We start from the raw sequence: 20,000 nt of genomic DNA, 5'->3' as shown, positions 1-20,000 counted from the left end.
TAGTAACCAGTGTATCGGTTTTGATAATGCCATCATATGAAAGGCTCTTAGTGAAAAGACACACACACACACACACGCACGCACGCACGCACGCACGCACGCACGCACGCACGCACGCACGCACGCACGAACGCACGCACGCACGCACGCACGCACGCACGCACGCACGCACACACACACACACACACACACACACACACACACACACACACACACACACACACGCACACGCACACACACACACGTGCGTGTGGATATGTACAGAAGGCACAAAATTATAAAAAACAAGATGAGGGTTTTGGGCCCTCGAGGGAGGGGGGGGGGGAGTCGTGGTCTTCATAGTAGTAGATGCAGTCGGAGGGGGGGGATGTTTGTGTTGTGGAGAAATTTTTGTGATAAAAAGAGAGACAAAGGGAGGGATAGAGGAAATGAGGAAGAGAGGGAGAGAAGGAGAAGGAAGGAATGAAAAAGGGAAAGAGAGGGAGGAAGAGAGAATGAGGAGAATTATGTGCAAGTGGCGAGAAAAGGGAAAATAAACAAAAAGCACGAGAACGTGGCAGGGGCCTAGGACAGGACGAGGCAGGCTTGCGAGGAATATTGAGATCCTGGGATGGGGAAGAAGCCCACACCAGGAGGGGAGGGAGAGGTGGAGGGGTGAGGCCAGGAGGGAGAGGTGGAAGGGGGAGAGAGTCAGGAAGGGAGGTGGAGGTGGCTATGAGGGAGAGTTAGGGAGGGGAGAGCCACGAGGGAGAGGTGGAGGGGCAGGGATCCAGGAGAGGAAGAGAGCCAGGATGAGGGAGGAAGTTGATACCCGGAAGGGGAGAGGGAGAGTCAGGGGGAGGGGCGTTAGTGCCACGCGATGTCAGTTCTCACTCACGAGTTGTCGCAATTATTGCCGGTCGAGATGGTGGACTTGGTTAACACTGGGGTAGGGGGGGCGGGGTCGCTCTCACGGAACGAAGGGAATGACGACGGCATGTGGGGGCTGATGGGCGCACAAACACAAATTTGGGGAAGTTTATTGTAAAGTCACATTTCTCTGCAAGTACACACAGACATGCAAGTAGAATAGAAATACACACACGCTCACTAACATGTACACAAACACAACCATTGAAGCACAATTGGGAGATCATACCGACAGAACCTCCCCCTCATACATACACTCACTCTCTTTCTCAATCAAACACAGAGTTGCTACTGTTAGTACTAATGAAAAAACACGAGCAATTACAATCACACGCGCTCACACAATCACATGCACCATATCTAGTAATAATCAGAAATCACAAGCTGCATTAAAAAGTAGGAATCGAGCTTGGCCGCCAATCAGCCGTCCGAAGGCCCAAAGCAATATCGGGGCGAGTGACAACAATGCCAAACCCTTAATTAATCTGAAGGGAAGGGGATGGGGATGGAGGGGGGTATGCCCTTGCTCTGTTGTTTTCATTAATCAGCTGGAGGGACTGTAAACAAACACTACAGGAATGGAAGAGGTCGCTTTTTCTTCATTTTTTTCTGTTCCTCTCCTCTTTGTCTGCTTTTACGCCCGTCTTCCTCCCCTGCGTCACCAGCTCGAGTTGTAATTATTGTTATTTTGGTTCGTGCGTCCGGCTAGCGGGCGAGTCTTGTTGCTGGAACGAGTCTTATTTTTCCCCCGCGACTTTATTTTTCTCTTGATCCTTATATTGCGTCTTTATTGGTTGCTTTCCTATAGCTCTTGTTCTTGTTATTTTGATAAATTTGCTTGTACAAGACCTTTACGGCAGCTAGATTTTTTTCCTCGTGAGAGACTTCTTTTTGATCATGGGAAAGCTAATGCTAGCGGATGAGCTTTATAAAATAAGGGTTTGGATTCCTTGGAGTCAAGTCTTATTGGAAGTGATTGCACTTGAGGGAAGTAGGAAATAACGCTTTGGAAAGAAAACGTAACGGAAAATCAAGAATAACTGGCAAGGGAAACAAAGTGCGGATAGATTGCATGTGCGTTATGACAGGGAGATGGAGGAGACGAGAGGGCGAATGCACTTGCGATGAGAGGGAAGGGGGGAAGATAACGTATAAGACAACAAGTAAGAAGAGAGAAAAAATACCCGATAATAAAATCGAAAAGGAAGGGGGCAGATGAAAACAACAACGAGAAGAAAAGAGAGACGGTGGGAAAATGGAAGTAAATTTGAAAGGAACACCAATTCAAGATGGCCGTCAAGCAAGCAATATTGCTGCATAAGCATATGTAGCTGAATGAATGGAAAGAAAGAGGGAAAGAGAAAGAAAGAGGGAAAAAGAGAGAAAGAGAGAAAGAGAGAGGAAGAGGGAAAAAGAGAGAAAGGGGGAAAGAGAGAGAAAGAGGAAAAGAGGGAGAAAGAGGGAAAGAAGGAAGGAGAGAGAAAGAGGGATGGAGAGAGAAAGAGGGAAGGAGAGAGAAAGAGGGAAGGAGAGAGAAAGAGGGAAGGAGAGAGAAAGAGGGAAAAAGGAGAGAAAGAGGGAAAGAGAGAGAGAGAGGGGAAAGGAGAGAGAGGAGAGAGAGGAGAGAGACGAGGGGAGAGGAGAGAGGAGGAGAGAGAGAGGAGGAAGGAGAGAGAGAGGGGGGGAAGGAGAGAGGGGGGGGGAAAGAGAGAGAGGGGGGGAAAAAAAGAGAAGAGAGAGAGAGAAAAGAGGGAAAAAGGAGAGAGAGAGAGAGAGGAGAAAAAGAGAGAAAAAAAAGAAGAGAGGAGAGAGGGGAAAGGAGGAGGAGGAGAAAGGAGAAGAGAGAGAGGAGAGACGAGAGAGAGAGAGAAAAAGAGGAAGAGAGAGAGGGGGAGAGGAGAGGAGGAGAGAGGAGGGGAGAGAGAGAGGAGAGAGAGAAAAAAGAGGGGAAGAGAGAAAAATTGGGGAAGGAGAGAGAGAGGGAGAGAGAAAAGAGGAGAAGGAGAGAGAGGAGAGAGAGAGATGGGGGGAAGGAGAGAGAGAGAGAGAGAGAGATGGGGGGGAAGGAGAGGGAGAAAGAGAGGAGGGGGAGGGAGAGAGAGAGAGAGAGAGGGGGAAGGAGAGAGAAGAGAGAGAAGGGGGAAGGAGAGAGAGAGAGAGAGAGAGAGGAGAGACAGGGGGAATGAGAGGGAGAGAAAAAAGAGAGAGAGAGGAGGAGAGAGAGAGGCAAAGAGAGAGAGAGAGAGAGAAAGAGAGGGGAGAAGAGAGGGGGAAAAAGGGGGGGGAAAAGGGGAGAGAGAAGAGAGAGAGAGGAGGGGGGGAAGAGAGAGAGAGAGAGAGAGGGAGGGGGGTGGGGAAGAGAGAGAGAAAAAAAAGGGAAAGAGAGAGAGAAAAAAAGGTAAAGAGACAGAGAAAAAAAAGGAAAAAGAGAGAAAAGGAGGAGAGAAGAGAGAGAGAGGAAGAGGAGGTAGGAGGGAGAGTGAGGAGGGAGTACATGAATCGATGACCTGATTTCGTTCCTTGATTTATAGAAAAAGGGAATGAACAAGGTGAGGTGTGTGTGTGGTCGGCTGTGTCGTTTTGTTTTTTTAAGACACAGGAAAAAAGAAATCGATGGTGTTTTTAGAAAATATAAAAAAAGGGGGAAAATGAGAAAAAACGGGAAGCGATTCGTGTCTGAAACAAAACACTTTTCTTTGGAAAAAAAGTCTGAGAAAAAACGGGGATGTGCGTGCGTGCCTCGGCGTGCCTATCGATGAGTGCCTCCTTGCATTCGTGCGTGCGTGTGCGTGAGTGCGTCTCATCCCACCAACCCTAAGGTTCCTCGGTTTAAAGCCGACCCTCCACCCACCACTGTCAGCCCACCCGCCCACCTAACTCGCCTAGAATCATCATTACGTCCGTTGATATCAAATCGAATAATTTTCTCTCCTTCTGGTAGAGAGAGAGAGAAAGAGAGAGAGAGAGAGAGAGAGAGGGAGGGAGAGGGAGAGGGAGAGGGAGAGGGAGAGAGAGAGAGAGAGAGAGAGAGAGAGAGAGAGAGAGAGAGGGAGAGACAGAGAGAGAGATAGAGGGAGAGACAGAGAGAGAGATAGAGGGAGAGACAGAGAGAGAGATAGAGGGAGACAGGAGAGAGAGAGATAGAGGGAGACAGAGAGAGAGATAGATAGAGGGAGACAGAGAGAGAGAGATAGAGGAAGACAAAGAAAGAGAGAGAGACAGAGAGAGACAGAGACAGAGAGAGATAGGGAGACAGAGAGAGAGAGTGAGAGAGGGAAACAGAGGTAGAGAGAGAGGGAGACATATAATATATATATATATATATATATATATATATATATATATATATATATAATATATATATATATATGTATATATATATATATATAGATATATATATGATATAATGTAAATTATAATATGTATAATGTTATTATATATGTATGTAAAATTTTATATATATGTATATATGTATAATTGTATATTAGTATAATGTATATAATTTGTATTATGTATATTAAAGATATATATGTAAAATGATATATATGGTATAAAATATATTAAGTATATGTAATATTTATGTATGTATGTTTTAATATGAAATGATATATTTGATATATATGTATATAATTTGTATATATATGTATATATATAGTATTTTTGATATTATTGTATATATTTTGTTATTAGTATATATATTGATATATAAAATATGTTATTTTGTATATATATAGTATATTATTTGATAAATTTATGTATGTATATATTTGTAAATAGAATATTTGTATAATATGAATAATGATAATAGTATATATATATTTTATTATTAAAATTTTATATGTGTTAATATATTGTATATATGTAATTGTAATTTTATGTATATAGTATGTAATTGTATATATATAGCAATATATATGCAATATATATGTAAATATGTATATTAAAAATGTATATATATGATATATATTGTGTATATATAAGTTATATATATGTGTATATATGTATATAATATTGTGTATATATAGTATATATATATTGAAAAATTGTGATAATTGTAATATATTTGTGTGTATATATAGTATTATAATGTATATATATATATTTATATGTGTATATAATGTTTAAAGATAAAATTTTATTTTGTATAATATAGTAATTTTTGTGTAATATATGTATATGTATTAGGTATAAAAAAAAAAAAAAAAATAATTTTATATTTTATTTTTGTATATATATATATTAAAATGTGGTGTGGGTGTGGGTGGTGTGTGTGCGTGTGTGGTGTGGTGTGATGGGTTTGTGTGGGTGTGTGGTGTGGTGTGGGGTGTGGTGTGTATATGTATATGGTATATATGTTATATGTATATATAATACATATAATAAATAATTTTATATAATATATATTATAATATATATAATATAAAAATTTTTTATATATAATTTTTAAATAACAATATATTATATATTATACAATACCCCAATATATAAAATATACACATTAAAAATATATATATAAAATAAATATAAAATTATATAGCTATACATATGATTAACCAAATATATAATATAATTGATATTATATATATTTTGTATATATGTAATATAATATATATATATATATATATATATGGTATATAATATTATAAAATAAATATAATAAAATATACACATTTATAAATAATATAATATATATATTTTATATACACACACAAAATTATATTGTAATATATTGTGTATATATTATATGATATATATATATGTGTGTATATTAATATTATAGTTATATATAGTGTGTGTTATTATATATATTATTAAAAATGTGTATTATATATATAGTATATATAATGTGTGTATATATATTAAAATGTATAATTTTATTCTAATTATATATGTATTTATATGGTATTATATATTGTATATATTAAAGTTTAATATATATATATAGATTATATGGTATTATATATATATGTATATATAGTATAATAAAGTTAATATATATTTATATGATTAGTGATATATATATATTTTATATATGTATATATTTTTAATATGTATAATATATGATAAATGTTAATATATAATAATATATGTTAATATATGGATAGTATAATGGATATATATGTTGTATATAATTTTGTATGTATATTAAAATGTATGTATATTAAATTTTTTATTATGTAATATATAATATGCATATAATAAATATATTAATTTTTTTAAATTTTAATTGAATAATATATATATATATATATAATAATATGCATATATATATATATATTATATAAATAATAATTTCAAAATATATATATATATAAAAATATAAGATAAATATAAAAAAAAAAAAATTAATATTATATATTATATATATATAATAAATAAAATTAAAAATAAAAAAAAAATAAAATACAAAAAAATAAAATAATAAAAAAAAAAAATTAAATAAATAACAAATAAAAATAATAAAATAAAAAAAAATAAATTTTAAAAAAAGCATAAAAAATAAAAATAAAGAAAAAAAGCAAAAATTTTAATAAAAAAATAAAAAAAAAAAAAAAAAAAAAAATATAATTATATATAAAATATTAATAAAATAATAAGTATAGATAAAATTTTAAATTTTAAAATTATAAGGATTTTTAATAAAAATGCAAAATATTAAAAAAAAAAAGCATATAATTAAAAAAATATTTTGATATATAATTTAAATAAAAAATATAAATAGATATATATATTTTATAATTTTATATCAATAATTTTAAAAAAAAAAAAAAAAAAAATCAAAAATAGATAAAATAAAAAATAAATAATAATATATAATAAAAAAAATAAAATAAAAAATATATAAAAAAAAAAAAAAAAAATAAAAAAATATTAAATATATAATGTATAAAAATAATATATATTTAAAATATAATAATAATATTAAAAAATAAATATAATAGGATATATAAAAATATATATATATATATATTAAAGATATTATATATTTAAAAAATTTTTATATATATATTTTATTAAAGCTATATATATATATATAAAAATATAAAAAAATTTTATTTTATATAGAAATAATAAAAAAAAAACCCCATAATATAAAATATATATATATATTATATAAATGAATTTTATATAAAATTAAATAAAAAATAAAAATAAATAAATATAAAACCACACACCACAAATATTTTAAATAATATATATATATAATTAAAAAATATATAAACCCCAAACCCTAATAATATTAGATATATAAATAATAAATAAATATAATAATTACAATAAAACACACACACACACACCAAAAAAATTAAAATAAATTATAATATATAATATATATAATATATATAATTTAAAAAATTTTATATAGATAAATAAGGGGGGATTTTGATAATAATAATAAAATTATATAATATATAATATTTAAATAAAAAAAAAAAAAAACAAAAATAATATATATAAATATATCTATTATATTATATTATATATATATATATAAATATATATAAAAAATATAAATTTTTTATTGTAATAGGGATTTAATTGTGTTTTATGTAGTATAATATTTTATATATATAATATTTTATATATGTATATATATAAAAAATATTTATATAAATATATAATTTTTTTTAATAAATAATATAAAAATATATTATAAAAATATATTATATTTATAAAAATATAAGAAAATGCAATATATAAAATATAATAATAAAATAATATATATATATATATATTTAAATTTTTAAATAAAAAATATTATTTTATATAATATATATATATAAAAATATATATATATATTTATATAATATTTTTAAAATATTTTTATATATTATATATTATATAAAAATTTTATATTATATAATATAATAATATATAGATATAAATAATTTATATTAGTATATATTTTATAATATATATATAATGTATATTAAAATGATATATGTATTATATTTATGTATATATATGTATATAGATTATAAGTATAATAATATTTTATATGCAAAATAATTTAAAAAAATATATATATTTATTAAAATTTTAATATATTAGAATATATATATACATATATATATATATATATAAAATATATTAAAATATATATATATATATAATATATATATAAAATATATATATATTATATTTATTAATAATAATATTTTTTTGGATAATATATATGCAAAAATATATTATGTATACATAATATAAAAGGGGGGATATATATATATATATATCATATATATATAATTATATAATTTTTTGTAATTATATATAATATAAATATTATATATATATATAATATATAATTATATATTTATTATTATAATTATAAATTTTTTTTTTTAATATATTAAATGCATATATATATATATATAATATATAAATTTAATATAATAATATATATAATATTTAAAATATCATAAATAAGATAAAAAATAAAATATAAATAATAAATTATAAGATAATATATATTATAAAAAATTATAGAAATTTAAATAAATAAGATAATATATATATAATATATAAAAATAAAATAAATTAAATTAAAAATAATAAAAATTAAATTTCAAATAATATAATATAAAAATTTAAAAGGGCAATTTTTAAATAAAAAATAAAATTAAAAAGGAATAAGATTAAATATAATAAAAAAATATAAAATAAGCAAATTTAAAATAATATATAAATTAATATTAAATTTATATTTATGATATATATATATATATATATAATATATATATATAATGAAAATAAATAAATAATATAATATAATATTTAAAAAAAAAATATAAAATTTTATAAATAATAAAAATATATAAGCCATATAGTATATATATATATAGGATAAAAAAAAAAAATTAAAAAAAAAAAATAAAAATAAAAAAAAAACCAAAAAATAAATTATAAATAATATATAAAATATATATATCAACCCAAATTTTTAATATATATATATAATATATATAATAATATTAAAAATAATTTTTTATATTTAAATAATATTATATATATAATTAAAATTAAATGTTATTAAAAAATAATATATTTTATAAAAAAAATATTATATATGAAAAAAAATAAAAAAATAAATATATAATAAGATAATATTATATATAAATATATAAATAAGAAAATAATTTAAAAAAATAAAAAAAAAACATAATTTTAAATAAATAATTAAATTTTTATAAATAGATAAATAAAAAATTAGATATAATTAAAATTTTATATAATCATATATATAATAATATATATATATATATATATATATATAAATAAACAAACAAAAAATATAATAATATATTATATATTATATAGAAAATATATTATTTTATATATAAAACAATATATATATATTAATATATAATAATAATATAGATTATAAATTTTGTATAATATAATTTTTTTTTTTTATAATTATAATTATATCTATTAATATATATATTTTTATTATATATATATATATAATTTTTTGTTAAATATATATATTATATATAAAAATATATATATATATAATGCAATATATAATATATATATATATATATATATATAATGTATATTATATTATATATATAATATATTAAATTAAAATAAATATAAATATAATATAATTTTTTTTTTTGTGATATATAATATTTTTTGGAAAAATAAATATATATAATAATAATATATATATTTTATATATAATATATATATATATAATATATATAATATATATATTTTATAATAATATGCAATTATATATGATATATTTATATCTATAATATATAATATATTCTATATAAAAAATATTATATATATTAAATTAAATATAATTATATATATAAAAAAGAAAATTTTAAAAATAGATATATATAATTATATAAAAAAAATATATAAAAGTAAATAATATAACAATAATATTATATAATATTATTAAAAAAAATATGCATATATATATATTATATTATATAATTATAGCATTTTATATAATAAAATATATAATTATATATAATAAATATTAATTTTAATAATTTTAAAATATATATAAAAATATAATAATAGTATATAATTATATAATATATATATATATATATATAAAATTTTTATATAAAATTCAAAAAATTAAAAAAAAAAAATAATAGAAAAATATTTAAAAAATATATATATTTTATTTATTTTTTTTTTTTTTTAAAAAATATATTATTTTTTTAATAATTATAATATTATAATATATATAATTTTATATTATATATTATAAAATAATATATATTAAAATATTTTATATATATATATATATATATATATTAAAAAAAATATAATATAATTATCACAAAACAAACATATATATTTTAATTAAAATAAATATATTAATAATATATTTTTATATTTTTATATTATAAAAAAACCCCCCATATTATATATATATATATATATATAATATATAATATATTATAATATTAAAATTTAAAATAAACCAAAAAAAAAACCAAAATATATATATAATATATATTATAATATATTATATATATAATATATGTTATATATATATTTTATATATATTTAAAAAAGTTATAAATATATAATATATAATATATCTAATATATTAAAAGGTTTTTTATATAAAATGATATATAAATATAATTAAATAATATATATATTAAATATATATATATATATATATATATATATATATATATAATTTTTTTTATATAATAATACAAAAAAAAAACAAAATATATATATATATAAATTTTTAAAGATTATATTTTAAAAAAAATATAAATAAATTTTATTTAATATAATATATAAAATTTATATTATATATCAAAAAAAAATATATATAAATAATTTTATATGCATATATTATATTTTTATATATATTTTTATAAAATATATATAAATATAAAATATCATATATGCAATATATAATATATTATAAAAATATTTTAAATATTAGAATTTAAAAATAAAATAATTATAGGGAAAATATAATATATAATATATATGTAAAAATAATATTAATATATATTAAAAAAAAAATATATATATTATATAAATTTTATATATAATAAATATGAATATTAATATATAATAATATAAAAAAAACAAAACAAAATATAATATATTTTTATATAATATATATATATATATATAAAATATATATTTTATCTATTATATAATTTTTATATATATATATATTAATGCATATTAAAAAAAATTTTATTAATAAATTTAAATAGCATATATATATATATTTATATATATTATTATAATATATAATTTAAAATAAAAAAAAAAAAATATATATATATATAATATATTTAAAATATATTATATATAATATATATATATGCAAAATAAATTATATATAATATATATATATATGTATATAAAAATAAAATATAATATATATATATATATTAAAATATATATATTAAAAAAGATATATGCATATATATAAAATATATAGATATTTTATATAAATTATATATATTTTATTAATTAAATAAAATTATAGAAAATATATATAGAAATGTTTATTAAAAATAATATATATATATCATATTTTATATATTATATAATATAATAAATATAATAAAAATAGATAATATTTATATATTACATATTATATTATAAATTTTAAAATAGAATATATTATTATTATATTATATATATTTTTTATATAATATATATATTTATATTAAGGAAAAATAAAATATATATTTAAATATATATATTTTATATTATAAAATATATAAATATAATATAATAAAAAATAAATATTTTAAATAATAATATATAAATTTTTTAAAAAAAAATCAAATATAAAATTTTATAATATATTTTTAATATGTAAAAAATAAACTATATATATAATATATATATAATATATTAAATAAATATATATAATATTATATAATAATAAAATATATAAAACATATTTAATACTTAAAAATATAATAATTAAAAAAATATATATTCATAATAAAATGAAAAATTTTTAATAAATATATATATACATATATATATATAATTTTATAAAAATATTATATATATATATAAGAACATATTATAAAAATAATTTTTTTTAAAATATATATAAATTTTTATATTATTATTTATAATTATATTATATATAAAATTTTTTATATATATTATTTATATATATTATGTTTATATATATATTTTATATATTTTAATATATAAATATATATATTATATTATATATTTTTGATTGTTTTTTTGTTTTATATATTTGTTTTTTATATTATATATTATTATATATATATATATTAATATATATATATATTATATATATTTATATAAAATATAAATTTAATAAAAAATATCATAAATACTATAAAATTATAACATTAAAGCAAAAATTATAAATATTATAAATAATCATATATTAATATATATATAAATTATATTATATTATATATATTATTAATTATATATTTTTAATATTTATAATTTTTATATTTTTAAAAAAGAAATATTAATTATTAAAATAAATTTTATATATATATATATTATATTAATATAAAAGTTTAATAGTTTTATAGATATTAGTATAGAATTAATAAAAGGGTTTATATATAATTTTTAAAATTTTTTATATATAATTTTAGATAATAATATATAATATATATTAAAAATTAAAATATACGTATAATATATAAAAATAATAGTATATTATATAAATATATATATATATATTATATAATATAATATATATATATATATATATACGTATATAGAATGTGTGGTGTTGTGCTGTTGGTATGTGTGTTTGTTCCGCATGTCTGTGTGTGTGTTTGTCCCTGATGTCTGTGTGTGTGTTTGTGCCTGTATGTCTGTGTGTGTGTTTGTGCCTGTATGTCTGTGTGTGTGTTTGTGCCTGTATGTCTGTGTGTGTGTTTGTGCCTGTATGTCTGTGTGTGTGTTTGTGCCTGTATGTCTGTGTGTGTTTGTGTGCCTGTATGCCTGTGTGTGTTTGTGCCTGTATGTATGTGTGTGTTTGTGTGTGTGTGATAAAAGACGAGGATTTCTTTGACAAGAATTATTAACCGGCGAGGCCCAGATCTCTTTAGCCTGTGGTCGAGATTTCTGCTCTTTACTCTTCCCTCTCTCTCTTGCTTCAAACCTCTCCTTTCCTCTTCTCTTCTTTTCTAGCCTCTTTTCTTTTCATCTATTTTCTCTCTCCTCTCTCTTCCTGTTACACACTCCATAAGAAAGAGGCCATTCATTCACTCTTATGATTTCTCTTTTCCTATATCTTCTCTTCTCGTCTAGCCTCTTCTCTTCTCTTCTTTTCTCTCTCTCCTCTCTTCCTCTTACACACGCCGTACGAAGGAGGTCATTCTATTTACGAAACAAAATTAAGTCTTTAGCGTTTCTATCCTTAGAACTATATAGGGAAAGGGGAGAGGAAGAGGGAGAAGGACAGGGAGAGGAAGGAATGGGATAGAGAGAGAAAGAAAGGGAAGAGGGAGCGGAGAAAGAGAGTGAATGAGGAAGAGAGATGATTGGAATGGAAAGAGGGAGGGAGGGGGAGAGTCAGATTTTGCGAGTGTGAATGACGGAGTGCGAAAGAAAGAGAGAGAGAAAAGAATCGCATCAAAAGACATCGTATATGCCTAACTTAATTACAGCACCTTGATGTATTTTCCTTCTTTTGTGTTTCATCATTTTTTTCTATATCCCTCGAAACACCCGTCTCTTTACTCTCTCCATCAGCGATCAGAGCGAAATTAAGGATCAAACTTTTGGGGAGACGATTAGCAAGCCGTAATGATATCCAATTAGGTGGTGGTGATGGTGGTTTTGGTGATGGGGGCCTTCTGGTGGTGACTATGATGATGGCGGAGTGGTGTGGAGGACGGAGATGGAGAGTGGGGAATTTTGCTTTTGAGGGAAGAAGGGAAGGAGGGAAAGAGAGAGAGAGAGAGAGAGAGAGAGAGAGAGAGAGAGAGAGAGAGTGAGAGAGAGGGAGGGGGAGAGTGAGTGAGAGAGAGGGGGGGAGTGAGAGAGAGAGGGGGGAGAGAGAGTGAGAGAGAGAGGGGGGAGAGAGAGTGAGAGAGAGAGAGAGGGGGGGAAAAGAGAGTGAGAGAGAGAGAGGGGGGGGGATGAGAGGAGAGAGAGAGGGAGGAGAGAGAGTGAGAGAGAGAGAGGGGGGAGAGAGAGTGAGAGGAGAGAGGGGGGGAGAGAGTGAGAGAGAGAGAGAGAGGGAGATGAGAAGAGAGAGAGAGAGGAAGAGAGAGTGAGATAGAGGGGGAGGGGGAGAGAGAGAGAGGGAGAGAGAGAGAGAGAGAGAGAGAGAGAGAGAGAGAGGATAGAGAGAGAGGGGGGTGGTAGAGAGAGAGAGAGAGGGGGGATAGAGGGGAGAGGGAGGGAAAGAGGGAGGAAAAGGGAGAAGAGAGATGGGGAGGGAGGGAGGAGGGGGGGAAAAGAGGGAGGGGGGGGAGGAGGGAGAGAAAGGGAAAGGGGAGGGAGGGAGGGAGAGAGTGAGGGAAGAGGGAGGGAGGGAGAGAGAGGGAAAGAGGGAGAGAGGGAGGGGGGAGAGGGAGGGGGGAGGGAGAGAGGGAGGGAGGGAGAGTCAAAGTCTAAGTCAAAACACTTTATTCCATTAAATTGCAATGGTTATTCTTTACATAAATACTTTTATATTTACATCTGTGTATTTAAGAGGTGTGTCTCTTATATTATCTGGTATCATGTTCCATTTCTTGGGTACACGTATTTCCATTTGACGTGCCCCTGTATAGGTATTCGATCTCTTAACCAAAAAAGGGAATTACTGACGTGTCTGGACACCTGATGTGTTCCCTACAGTTTGCAAGGGCATTTTGGATAATTCCCATGAATGAGTTTGTAAATGAATGTGTCATAGCTGCATTTAGAATGGACTTTTAACCATTTCAATTTTTTGATATGTGGGGTGATGTGATCAAGTTTACTGATATTACCTAGTGCTACTCTGGCAGCAAAGTTTTGTAATTTTTGCACTTTTTGCATCGGGGTCTTGTTAGTCGATCCCCAAATGTTTGAACAGTAGTTAATTATGCTTAGAGCTAGAGTTTGCACAACCATGATTCTAGTTTCAGTAGTGATTTGATTTTTTATGTGATTAAGATAAATCAGGGTACCCACTACCTTCCTGTGTATTTTGTCAACGTGTGGTTCAAATGTCATGAAGCTGTCTAAGCGTACTCCTAGATTATTCACTGAAGTGCTCGGTTTGATAGAGTAGCCTTCAAATTCTAGCTATGTTCTACCGACTACCTATGAATATACATTGAGTTTTATGTGGGTTTAGTTTAAGGCCATTTGTGTCAAAATATAATTTTACTTGTGTAAGAGTATGTTGAGTAAACAACTTAATTACGTTAATAAGAAACACAAAATTATATTTTGACACAAATGTCTGCTGTAGCAGATATCCTGTTTGACTTCAGGGTATCCCGTACATATATACATACTCCTCCTCCTCGCCCTGCATCACATCTATAAACTTTACAATTTGGAATATTAATGAAATTACTGTCCATTTCCTGGTGGAGCCATGTTTCACTTATACATAAAATGTCTATGGTTCTCTCCTCAACTAGCATTTTAATTTCCTCAAAATGTCCGAGGAGAGATTGAGCATTTATATGCTCTATTTTTATGACGTTATGCGATCTGTTCACTGGTAACGCTGACGGCGTTGTCTTGTCACATTCTGATCGCGCTTGTATTGTTTCTGTTTAAGAACACTTTTACATTGTCAGGGAAAAAATCAGAGTATAAACAGATCGGGCTTTATGTCCTTTCCTCTTACAGACACCGTGAAGCTAGCGTAGTAGTCATGTGTCATCACTGTCTTCTGGGCTTTCACACTTGAAATGTTTTGAAACTTTTCAGATAAGTGTTGTTCTATGTCCTCTTCGTTTGTGTCTGGGTGACAACTGGTGATGTAGAGAGGGAGGGAGGGAGGGAGAGGGAGGGAGAGAGAGGGAGGGAGGGAGGGAGAGAGAGGGAGGGAGAGAGAGGGAGGGAGGGAGGCAGGGAGAGAGAGGGAGAGAGGGAGGGAGTGAGATTGAGTTTGAGTGAGAAAAAAGGAATAGAGGTGGCGAGAGATGGAAGGGGAATATAAGCCGATAAGTTTTACATTTACAAAGAGAATTATGATTTGTCTGGCGACTGCACCAAGGCACTCCTTCGTGGTAAATTATTTTTTCATATATATTTGACAGCGTGCATCATTGATTTGATCTAAATGTGTACATATAAATCAAGGTTTCTATTACACATTACATATGTTCCGTCAGATGAGTGAAAGTAAGACACAGAGAGAGAAAAATAGAATAAACCATGTATTCATTACCGTGTAATTATCTGCAAAAATACCATAGTTAATTTGCCAATGTTTCATCTTTGCAGGAGTCGTGAAATATGATAGAGGGAGCAGCAGGTCGAACTATCGTAGCAAATTTTAGGTAAGTACATTGACTTTTTATGTCTTTGTCTGTAATTATGCACTGTGTTTTTATGTTTTTGATTTACTTTTGCATTTGGCCTAATAGGAATAAAGAACAGAGAAGAGCAAATAAAGAAAGAGATGAAGCAAAGTGAGGAGGAGGAGGAGGAGAAAAGGAATTGGAGGAGGAGAAAACAAACAAGAGCTAGAGGAGGAAGAAGACAGAAGGAAAAAGAAGGAAAGAAGGAAAAAGGAAAGAGGGAGGAGGTGGGAGTAGGAATAGAGGGAGAGGGGAGAAGGGGGGGAAAGAGGAGGAAGAGGAGGAGGAAGAGGAAGAAAGAGGAAGAGGAGCAGGAGGAAGAAAAGGAAATGGAGGAAGAGGAAGAAGAGGAAGAAGACGAGGGGGAGAAAGAAGAAGAAGAAGAAGAAGAAGAAGATGAAGCGGAAGAGGGGGAAGATGAGGAGGAGAAAGAGTAAGAGGCATAGGAGGGGGAGAAGATAAACAAGAGCTAGACCGAGAAAAGCAGTAATTAGAATTACGCTGACACAGGGAATACCAACACAAAAAAGACAGAAAAGGCGCGACAGGAGGAGAGAAGTGGAGGTGAAATGATTAGGAATGAATTGTTCTAACTGTCGCTTGCTGCAAATGCATTGATATGTACCCTCATCTCTCTGCAATGTGCCCGGAAACTTTTTTTTATCATCGATGCATTGTTCTTTCTGCTCCCTGTTTTGTTCTCTGTTCTGCTGTCGAGTTTATTGTTCTCTGACGTGTGTTCTCCGACTTTTCTAGTTGTGAGTGGTTTGTTATGTTTTGTATATAAAGTTGGGCGTGGGCCGGATAAATAGACGAATGGAGATGTATATAGACAGATATATACAGAAGATTGACGAGGGCAGATCTGGAACAAAGCGAGTCAGTCAGTCAATTCGCAGTGGCAGTCAGGCATTCATTTTGATGAAGCCGGTCGTTATTCGGTTGAATCATCAGTCACATAGTCAGTCCTTTGATGTCTCTCAGTAGATCGGTTTGACAGTAGGAACAAGAGCGTCATCCATCCTTCGCTTAGCACGCGTCTCGAGGAATCCGCTTTATTGAGAAGGACAGGCAGCCACTCGTTCGGTGCAACAGTTTGATTTCATTTCCCAAGAGGGACCGGAGCCTACCTGCCCTCACGTGTAGTTGGACGGCGTCGCTCAGCCGGTCATGAAAGTAATAGGTGTCTGTTCGATCCTTTTGAGTGAAGGCGGGCAGTCCGTGAATTAGGTAGTCGGTCGGTCAGTCAGTCAGTCGGTTAGACGGTCGGTCAGTCAGTCAGTCAGTCGGTCGGTCGATCAGTTGGCCAGTCAATCAGTCATTCGGTCGGTCAGTCAGTCAGTCTGTCGGTCGGTCAGTCAGTCAGTCAGTTAGCCGGTCAGTCAGGCAGTCGGTCGGTCGGTCAGTCAGTCAGTTGGTCAGTCAGTCGGTCGGTCGGTCAGTCAGTCAGTCAGTTAGCCGGTCAGTCAGTTAATCAGTTAGTCAGTCGGTCAGCCAGTTAGTCAGTTAGTCGGTCAGTCAGTCGGATGGTCAGTTAGTCAATCAGTTAGTCAATCAGTCAATCAGTCAGTCAGTCAGTCAGTCAGTCAGTCAGTCAGTCAGTCAGACAGTGACCTAGTCCATCACTTCGCCACCCCGTCTTCGAAGGAGCCAGCCAGCCGGCCAGCCGGCCAGCCAGCCGGCCAGCCAGCCGAGCAGCCGGCCAGCCAGCCGAGCAGCCGGCCAGCCAGCCGAGCAGCCGGCCACCGGAGCCGGCAGCCAGCCAGCAGCCGGCCGAGCCAGCCAGCCGAGCACCGGCCCCCGCCAGCCGAGCAGCCGGCCAGCCAGCCGAGCAGCAGCGCTTCTGGATTATCATTGGGCCGGAGGATGGCTTTGGCCGGGCCGCTCATCCCGCTGCCGTTATTCGATTAGCGTCCATTATCCTTATTACTGCGCGGTCGATTTTCCACTCTCTCTCAGCGCCCTTTTGGAGAGGAAGAGGTGGGAGAGGGGGAGGAGCAGAGGGGAAGAGGTGGGAGGATATTTTTTTAATTTCTCTTATCCCCTTTTCTCCACGATCTCTTCTCCACTCGCCGCTTCCTCCACATCCTCATCGTCGTTGCCTGTCCGCTTCATCGCCCCCCCCCTTCCGCTCTCTCCTGCTCTGCTGCTTTCCCGTGTTCGCCCCCTTTGCCTCTGCCCTTCCCCCTTTCCCCCTTCCCCTTTCCCTTCCCCTTTCCCTTCTCCTTCTCCTTCTCCTTCTCCTTCTCCTTCTCCTCCATCCCTTTCTCTTTCCCTCTCCCCTTCCCTTTCCCCTTCCCCTTCCCTTTCCCCTTCCCCTTCCCTTTCCCCTTCCCCTTCCCTTTCCCCTTCCCCTTCCCCTTCCCTTTCCCTTTCCCTTCTCCTTGTCTTTCTCCTTCTCCTTCTTCTCCATCCCTTTTTCTTTCCCTTTCCCTTTCCCTTTCCCCTTCCCTTTCTCTTTCTCTTTCCCCTTCCCCTTCCCTTTCCCTTGCCCTTTCTCTTTCCCTTTCTCTTTCTCTTTCCCTTTCCCTTTCCCCTTCCCTTTCCCCTTCCCTTTCTCTTTCCCCTTCCCTTTCCCTTTCTCTTTCCCCTTCCCTTTCCCTTTCCCTCTTCCTTTCCTTTTCCCCTTTCCCTTCCCCCTTTCCCTCCCCCTCTCCCTCCCCCTCTCCCTCCTCCTCTACCTCCTCTCCTCCTTCCTTTCTTCTCCTCCTCTCCTCCTCCTCCTCCGCTTCCTCTTCCTCCTTTCCCCCCTCCTCCCTCTTCTCTTCCTCCTTTCCCCCCTCCTCCCTCTCTCTTCCCTCCTCCTTTCTCTTCCCTCCTCCCTCTTCTCTTCCCTCCTCCTCTTCCTCCCTCCTCTTTCCTCCGTTTTTCCTCCCTCCCCCTCTTCCATCTCTTCCTCCTCCTCCTCCTCCTCCATCTTCCTCTTCCCTCCACCTCCTCCTCCCTCCTCTTCCTCCCTCTTTCCTCCGTTTTTTCCGCCTCCCTCCCCCTCCTTCCCCCTCCTTCCCCCTCCCCCTTTACCTCTCCGTCCCTTGTCTCTGGAATGAAAGAGGAGCGAGAAGAAAGCGTGTCAGCTGGAATGCAATTACACCGGTAATGAATCCCGGTTTGAGAGGCGGAATCGCTTCGGCGTTTCGGCTGCGCCTGGACGCCGGCTCGCAGAGCTCGGACGCCGGCGTGGCTGTTGTGATGTTGTGATCTGATGTGGTTTTTGTGATGTGAAGTTGTAGTGATGCTGTGATGTTATGACATGGTGATGTGTGTTATGGATTTGTTTTAATGCGATATTATGTTAATTTATGTCGTGGCTGATGGTGTGAGGTTATGACGTTTAGAGTGACTTCGATGATTTATGAAAAGGATTTTTTTAGGGTGTGTGTGTGGTCATGCCGGTGTTGCCGTGATCGCGTGGTGTTTTTTGGTAATGTTCTGGCGATGTGGTGATGCTTTAATGATGTGGTCATTTTTATACGGTTTTTAATAAGAGTATTCGGACAAGTAAGGTAATTTTGCCGGTGGCGATGGAGTGATGTGAAGTTGTGATGACTTTTCTGATCCTGATATTGTGCTAGGGTATTATGTTAATTTAGATAGGGGGGTGAT

General features: G+C 30.3%; 1 long non-coding RNA gene across 1 annotated transcript in view; it reads left to right on the top strand.

The window, feature by feature from the left end:
* The window catches only part of LOC119598599, a 53,628-nt gene that overhangs the window by 30,740 nt on the left and 2,888 nt on the right, over nucleotides 1-20,000 (top strand). Inside the window, exon 2 of the long non-coding RNA XR_005230981.1 lies at nucleotides 16,321-16,376. This is a non-coding gene — a long non-coding RNA (uncharacterized LOC119598599). The remainder of the gene's footprint in view (nucleotides 1-16,320; nucleotides 16,377-20,000) is intronic.

This window comes from Penaeus monodon, chromosome 41 (genome assembly GCF_015228065.2).
Source record: "Penaeus monodon isolate SGIC_2016 chromosome 41, NSTDA_Pmon_1, whole genome shotgun sequence".
Taxonomy (NCBI): Eukaryota; Metazoa; Arthropoda; class Malacostraca; order Decapoda; family Penaeidae; genus Penaeus; species Penaeus monodon.
This window is presented reverse-complemented; position numbering and strand designations above follow the sequence as displayed.